Genomic DNA, 8,593 nt, shown 5'->3' on the forward strand with positions numbered 1-8,593 from the left:
GAAACATCACTTTAAAAGACGCTGCAAGGACGATGCTGTGTGACTCCAAACTGCCAATTTTCTTTTGGGCCGAGGCGATAAACACTGCCTGCTACGTTTAGAATCGTGTGTTGATCAACAAAGCTCAAATGAAGACTCCGTACGAGATTCTATATGGTCATAAGCCTTCAGTCAGTCATTTCCGTGTATTTGGCTGTCCTTGCACCCTTCTTCACTTAGAGTCCAGCCCGAAGTTTAATGCCAAAGCCGATGATTGTTACTTCGTAGGGTATGCTGCCCGCACCACTTATAGGGTCTATAATAAGAAGACAAAGCAAGTTCCCGGGCCTACACCGAGGTGTTTACGGTGATTTTCAAATCTCCTCAAGTAGGATTCGAACCTACGACCAATCGGTTAACAACCGACCGCTTTACCACTGAGCTACTGAGGAACAACGACAGATTCTATCTCATAGAGTTCCATTCCCATTCTCAACCCATGACCAATATGAGGTTGAAGCTTCCTTCGTAACTCCCGAAACTTCTTCGTAGTGGCTCCCTTCCATGCCTCATTTCATAGGGAACCCCAATCTTATGACGTGCGCTGGTTGGAAGAAAATGAGACGGATGATCGAGTAGGTCTCGATTGGTTGTTTGATTACACATCTCTGTTCAAATCCATAAATGTGACCTCAGGTAGCTCATCTGGATCTGTCTCCGGTTCGAAGAATGTTTCTGAAGACGAAGATGAAGAAGTTGTCTACAGACCTCCAACGGTATCCTCTTCACAACCTGAGGGGGAGACTCCTGCTTCGCCTGAGGGGGAGCCCTTCGCTTCACCTGAAGGGGAGTCATCTGTACATCCTGATAGTCCGAAATCTCCAGTTCAGAATGATATTCCTGATGCTGAAACAACACCACTACTCCTATAGAAAGAGAGTTCATGTCGAAAGATACTTCCGCTGCTACTTCAACTTTTATGGAGCTACTCTTTCTTGAAGACTTTTCAAATGAGTTTGTGGCGTAGTCGTCTGGCGCGGCTTAATCAGCAAATAAGTGAGGTGTCAATATTCACAGTCTTCCTCTCTCGCTTAATGATATCAGCCATGAAATACCCACAAGGATTCAACGTGATCATCCGATCGACTACATCATTGGTCAGCTGGGCGACGACGTTAAAACCAGAAGTCAAAGTGGAGATGTCAATACCTGTCTTTACTCCTTCTTTATTTCTCAAACAGAGCCCAAGACTGTTGAAATGGCTCTGAATGAGCCCAGCTGGGTAGATGCAATGCATGAAGAATTACATCAATTTGAGAAATTTGGGGTTTGGAAGTTGGTTGAGTTGCCAAAGGTAAAAAAGTCTCTTGACACACGATGGGTCTATCAAAACAAGAAGGATGATTCAGGGGTTATATTGTGAAATAAAGCTAGATTGGTGGTTCGCGGGTTTCGACAAGTCAAGGGTCTTGATTACACTGAATTTTATGCTCCAATAGCTTGCTTGGAGGCTATTCGTATCTTCCTTGCATATGCCTCTTACATGAACTTCACCGTTTACTAAATGGACGTCAAGACTGCCTTCTTGTATGGCAAGGTGAAGGAAGAAATCTATGTTGATCAGCCCCTTGGGTTCGTTGACTCCAAGTTTCCTAATCACGTCTACAAGTTGGACAAGGCATTGTATGGGTTACATCAGGCTCCTCGAGCGTGGTATGCGACTCTAACAAAGCATTTGCTCGAGCATGGTTACTCTCGTGGCACTATCTTATCAAACGTTGTTCATCAAGCATGTTGGAAATGATCGGATTCTAGTTCAAATCTATGTTGACGACATTATCTTTGGTTCGACCAGTCCGCTGCTTTGCAAGGAATTCGTAGGTGTTATGAAAAAGAGGTTCGAAATGAGTTCGTTGGGGGAAATGACCATGTTTTTGGGGCTTCAGGTCAAACAAAATTCAACCGGAATCCTGCTACATAGAGCCAAGTATGTGGAAGGTATTTTTGAGAAGTTCGGGTTTCAGGATGCCAAATCTGCATCGACGCCAATGGCTGTAAGACCTCTTCTGACTCCAGATCCTGATGGCGAATCCGTAGATCAGACACTCTATAGATCGATGATCGGATCGCTGATGTATCTTACTGCAAGCCGACTTGACATTATGTTTGCAGTTTGTCAATGCACACGTTATCAGGCTAATCCTAAACTTTCACATCTTATTGTTGTCAAAAGAATTTTTTGGTATATCAAAGGTAGCCCAAAATTGGATCTTTGGTATCTGAAGAATTCTGAATTTGATTTATATGCTTTTGCTGACAGTAATTATGGAGGCTGTGAACTTGACAGGAAATCTACTTCAGGAGGGTGTCAATATCAAGGTGACAGACTAGTGTCGTGGCAGTGCAAGAAGCAACACAATGTCTCAACCTCAACAGCGGAGGCAGAATATGTTGCTACATCTGCCTATTGTTCTCAAGTTATCTGGATCCAATATCAGCTGTTGGACTACGGTTTGAATTACATAGAAATCCCCATCTACTGTGATAATGAGGCCGCAATTCAAATTGCCAAAAATCCAGTCCAACATTCTAAAACCAATCACATCGACATTAAAATTCATTTCATCAGAGACTGTTATGAACGTTCACTAATCCGGCCGGAACAGCTTCCCACTGCTAATAATGTGGCGGATCTGTTCAGTAAGCCTTTTCACAAAGCTCGTTTCGATGTGCTTGTGGGATTTCTGAAAATGATTCGTTTTGAGGATTAAGTTTTTTCTGTTTTTCTTTTCTTAATTCTTCTTAATTTTAAATCTGTTTTTGTTTCTGTAGGTAGGTTAATTTAAATTTGTGCATTTCATTTTATTTTACTTTTATTCTCACCCATGCACAAATCTAGGGGGAGAAATAATCAAAAATCCAAAAACAATAAAAAATCCAGAAAATTAAAATTACTGTTGATACTTCTGCTTGCAGGTGTTATGACGGGAAATGAAATTAGCAAGTGATAATGGGCAATCTGAATCTACGTAACGTACCTAAGTTGAATTGTCTACGCTCTGTGCTCGATGCGCTGGTAGGCACGAAAGATTTTAAACGGACTTGACTAGGAAGAGTTGAAACTTAAGTAATTCAAGAACTTGACAAACATTGACCAAGTTAGATCCGTTTGGCCTGACAATACGACGCTCGGATAGGTTGAGCAGGGAGACATACACGGGGATCTACTGGTCAAACTAAAGAACCCATCTCTAGAACTATGGATTCACTTTTCCTCAATGTGCGGATTATGTCCTTAATTTCGGTTGGATGGGGTGACTGGGGAATTCCGATAAATTAGGTCTGTAGAAGGTTATTTTCTTTCTCCCTGTCTGTTAGCCATATGTTGCCTCCTTTGTGTGATCGAGAGATCCGACCTAGACTGTAACATATGCAATTCTATCTCTCTGCATCTTCTATTTATGCAATTCTTTCTATCTGTTAGCTATATACTGTCTCCTTTGCGTGACTCAAAATCTTACCTGGTACACAGTATATGCACCATTCTCTTCTCAATCCCTCTAAAAACCTCAGTCAGTCATATGTTTCATCATTTGCGTGATTGGAAGAGATCCGACCTGGATGTACAACATATGCATTCTAAATCTATCTTCTTTCTTAATAATTGTCTGCTCACCCAGTGTAAGGAGTATTCTGGAAGTCCTTGATGGCTAGGGCATATCAGGAAGTGGGAAACACGTTCTAGTACAATTAAAATTGAACACATACAGATTGTGTGTAGATCTCGTTGCTTAATTTAGGTGGACAACAATATCCCTAGTTGTCGTCAGCTAAATGGTCCCTAAAAAATTTACTTAAGAATAAGGGCTAAATATGTCATGTCATTGGTAAATTGTCCAAAATTATATCACAAATGTTTCGTGTTTAAGTGGACCACAATACTGGCGATCGATCAGACGAAGACGTGAAAATAAGGGTACCGACAAGTGGAATAAGGTTGTCCAACAACTTTGATCCCAGCGTCACAAATTTATTCTCAATAATTAAAATTTTTAAGTTGTATATCTTGTTTGGTGTTATGTCTAGCTATTTTATTTTTTATTTTATTTTTAATTTAATTTTATTTTTGTTAACTATCAAAATTTAATAATTATTTTAGATCTTGCAGATTAATTTTATTTTATTTTTCATTTTAATTTTAGTTTTAATATTAATCCTCAAAAGGATTCGTTTTTAAATTTTTTTGAAAATATTGGATTATGTTGGATCCTGCATTATACTGTGTGGACATCATGTAAAGGGAATCTAGGTATAAAAGGGGTTTACAGCCGAAATCCTTCTCATTCTTCTGATTCCGGCCGCAAACCCTCCCACTCTCCCTCTCCTCGAAAAAAATTTCCTCAATTTTTGCGAAGATACTCCTATAGCTTTGAAGGTATCGAGTTTTCGACCAGGAATATGCATTTCTTTCAGTGATTAACCGTGTTTTGAGGCTGAAATCGACAAAAAGCGATATGTCGAAGTTTACGGCCGAAGCTTACGGTCGTGAAGAGTTTACGGCTATAAACTCCCTTTGCGGTCATTAGCATACGGTCAAGGGTTTACGGCCATAAACCCTCGTTGACCGCAAACTCTGACTTTGACCCAATTTTCATTTAAAAAACAAAAAAATTATTAATTCATTTTGGGGTCAAAATTAAATCATTTAAAATTTTAATTGCTCATTTTTCTCTCTTGTCTTACTTGGTATGTTTTAGTGCAGATAAAATGGCAGCTCTAAAATTTGCAGATATGCACAACCTGACTATGGTTCTCGTTGAACCTCCGTTGAACCATGGGGACTTCAAGTTGATGATTCACGGACTACGAGAATGCTGTCTGGCCTCTACCATTACAATGAACACTGTTGTCTATCAGAAAATGATTTGTGAGTTCTGGCAGACTCCAAAAATGACAAGGGACGATAATGGAGTTGTCATTGTGAATACAATCATTCAGGGATGCAAGATTGTCATTGATGAGACCTTTGTGAGAGAGACTCTACTGATCAATGACCTCCCAACTTTTCCTACGGAGATTGGTATTGATGATGCTCAAACATTACTAAGGAAGATGGGGTACGAGGGTTATTCTCCACCAACTATAAAGAAACTTCTACCGCCCTATTGGAGATTTTTAGCCCAAGTGTTCGTGAGTTGCATCTTTGGCAGAAGGTCCGGTGCTGATGAGATATCTCTGAGAAACATTGGCGTTATTGTTTCTCTCGCTGCGGGGGTCGGCTTCAAAATTTCTAGGTTTATCCTAGACAAGTTTGTGGTCAACATTAATGCCACTACTCAGGAGACTTTCCTAATGTACCCTCGGTTCGTTCAGCTCTTCATCAATAAGAAATTTCCTAACACGGTGAAGGATGGAGATACTCTCGATATGAAGTCTTTTGGCCCTCACACCATTGGGCTCATTAAAAAACGCAAGGGGAAGGTGGTCTTTCAGGGGTTGTATCCTTTGTTCAAGTTCGGACGATTTGCTGAACCGAACGAAGCCACCGAGTCACATGGATCTTCAGAAAAGATTTCATCAGAGCATACTTCATCGGAAAAGGTGATCTCAGAAGACGATGTGATCACCGTATCAGATCAAGAAGGAGAAGAGACTGATGCTCCTGCTGTGTCAGTTGCAGAGGAGCATGACCTACAAAATGTCCATGTTGAAGGAGATTATAATGAAGGGTCCTCTAAGAACACTGCTGAGCCTAATCAATCTGGAGACCTCGATCTCACAGGTTTCAACAGTGATGACATTCCTACTAATTTTGGAACTAATGATGATTTTCTGTCAAACATCAACCTCAACTCGCTGCTCGATAATCTCAGTGATGTTGCTCACACGGCAACGAAGAGTACGGATTTGGAAGATGCTCTTGAATCAACCCTCATTACAACAAAATAAGTGGTTGTCTCTACAACTCCAATGGTGACAGTGTCAGGGATTCCTCCCCTTGGCATTGCTTCACCTACATATGAGCCACTTCAGGGTGATTTCTCAACCGACCAAACTTTACAGCCTCCGTCCAATAGAAGTCGACGAGATCCAAGGTTCGGGCATCTGGACTCTAACTTGTCTCAGGGCTTTCCGTTTACACCAACTACCACTCCTATTATTATAACCACAGAACCGTTACGTGAAGGCCCTAGCACATTCCTTAAAGCAGGTGGCTCCTCAGTTCCACCAGGATTCTCTCTTCCTAGAACTGATCTTGACACAGCCTCTGTGCGCTTGCCCAACATCTTGCTCAAGAACAAACTGCTGCACTTTCTTCTAAGGGCAAAGGGATGGCTTTTAGTGAAGGTCAGCCAAGAGAAGATGACTCTGTGGTTGATGAGCTTAAAAAAAGAATAAATGTGCGAGATCAGAAGAACATTGAGCTAAGCATTCGTGTTAAAGATCTCTTAAGAGAGAATACGAATCTGAAGATTCAGGTCTCTGGTTTACAAGAAGATAAAGCAATCAAGTCCAAGCAAATTTCTGAGCTCCAGAATCATTTCAATCTCTTGACCTCCAGCTACTTTAATCTTAAGAAGAAGCTTGAAGAAGATTTTGGTTTTAAGTATAAGACATCCGCAGATGAGCATAGAATTGATCTACACTCTCAAGCTCATCCTATAGCCATGCCAACTGCTCAAACTTCTCGAGTGGTGAATCGTTTTGCGGAAGAGCCTCCTCATGCTCCGCATAATTCAGAGATCATTCGAGATAGATAAGAAAAAGCTGTTAAGAAGGGACAAATCTTGTTTAAGAGGAGTTTCAATAAGAAAGTGCCTGGAAATCGATCCACTGTCACTGTTACGGATTTCGAAGTCGTAAGGTTTAGAGACACGTATAGTGATCAGTCAGGTATCATGTCTTGGGGTTTTCATGATCCCCTGAAAATGTGGATTGTTCACAGAAAGAGGGGCAATACGGAGCTCTACAAGGATTGTCATGATTTTAACTCTTGGACCAGGGTGGATCTTTCAAAGCTATCTCAATCTCCGTTCTCAAACCCGACGGATAATCAGCAAACAACTAACTTCAAGCACTTTTTGGAAGATCAAGTAAAGAAGGGTTTTCCGGCTATGAAGACTGCTGAATCTATGATAATGGATCATCCTGACATTATTGATCCCAAGACTGGCAATCCGCTCTAGGTGGTGATGTGGCCTGCTACAAATCAGGTCAAACAAATTCCCATTCTTCAAGATTACTCAGATGGATCTCTAAGCTCTATGCTTTACTGGGTGTTTGATGAAACCACAACAACTATTGTCATCAAATTAAAGGAGGGGTGCATTCGTTTATGTGACAGAAAGGATTTGTTCCAGTTTAGAAAATGGGACATTCATCATTTGAGCCATTTTCAGATTCAGGTTGCTGAGGAGATTTTTGAGTCTGCTGCGAAAGAATACACCACTATGGTTGCTGAGATTATCAACAAGTGGATGTGGAATGGAGCTATGTGGCTGGATGATGTAATGATCGTGGACAAATACTAACTTAAAGCTAGCACCAAACCCAGGGGGAGATTGAAGGGTCTAATTAGTGGTTTGTTCTAGGATTTTTATGTAACAGGTTCTTTTGGTCAATTTATAGCTTGTGGTAGTTTATATGTACTTTACGGCTCGACAGTGAGTTTACTGCCGTAAGCCTGTATACAACTGTAAACCCAAGGCCGGCCCAAGTCCAGTATATATAGAGGTGTGCTAGGTCTTTTTTCAGTTGTTGATGCCTCAGAGTTCACGGCTACTGGCCATAAACTAGACTGTAAGCTCATAAAATATTACATAAAAATATAATTGCCCAGAAAAGCAAAGTATAAACTATATTTTGACCCTACAATCTCCCCCTTGGTTTATATATTTCTTTTCTTAATTGACCCAAAAAGCTCCCCCTAAAAAGTAGCTGGCTCTTCTTGTCAATCTTCAATGGGAGCTTGGCTTCAGCTTTAACCTTCGATTTCTTCACAACATTAGGACGAACATATGAATCTTCCATGAATGACTTCATCTTGAGCCCTTGAGCTTTTCTTTAAAATTTGACATTGAACGCACATTGGGTGAGGATGCTTGATGTACTGATTCTTGAAAGATAGCGCTTTCAGCTGGAGAATCTTCAGAGCGATCATTAGAGAGAAAAAAATCTTCTGGGTCACTTTAGCAGGTACAACGATAGCAGCAGACAGATTGAGGAGGCTTCAATGCAATCCGACACATAATCTTCAAGAACTTGACCTTGCTACTGGGATTGAAGGATTTAATGTTGAAAGAATAATCTTCATTTTTTGCTCATTCGAATGAGAATTCTTCGATGATCACGAATGAAACCTTGACTTATAAATCTTCGACACAAACTCCATGAGTTTCATCTTTACCTAAATTCACTTTTCAAGACAAAATAAAACTAAAAGAAAAATTAGCACACAAATTAAAACAGAAACAAAAATATTTTTGGATTTTTGATTTTTTTGAACAACAAATAAAACAGAAATAAAAATATTTTTGGATTTTTGATTTTTTTGATTTTTGTTTGATTTTTTTATTTTTGATTTTTCTTTGATTTTTCATTTTTTTTAATTCTC

The 8,593-nt window shown here is 40.1% G+C and overlaps 1 non-coding gene across 1 annotated transcript; it reads right to left on the reverse strand.

Annotated features, from left to right (window-relative positions):
• Positions 1-359: 359 nt before the first annotated feature.
• On the reverse strand, positions 360-431 carry TRNAN-GUU (transfer RNA asparagine (anticodon GUU)). The gene has a single exon. It is a non-coding gene; the product is annotated as a tRNA-Asn (tRNA).
• Positions 432-8,593: the final 8,162 nt, after the last annotated feature.

This window comes from Lactuca serriola, chromosome 4, assembly GCF_051521515.1.
Source record: "Lactuca serriola cultivar US96UC23 chromosome 4, Lser_US96UC23_V15, whole genome shotgun sequence".
Classification (NCBI taxonomy): domain Eukaryota; kingdom Viridiplantae; phylum Streptophyta; class Magnoliopsida; order Asterales; family Asteraceae; genus Lactuca; species Lactuca serriola.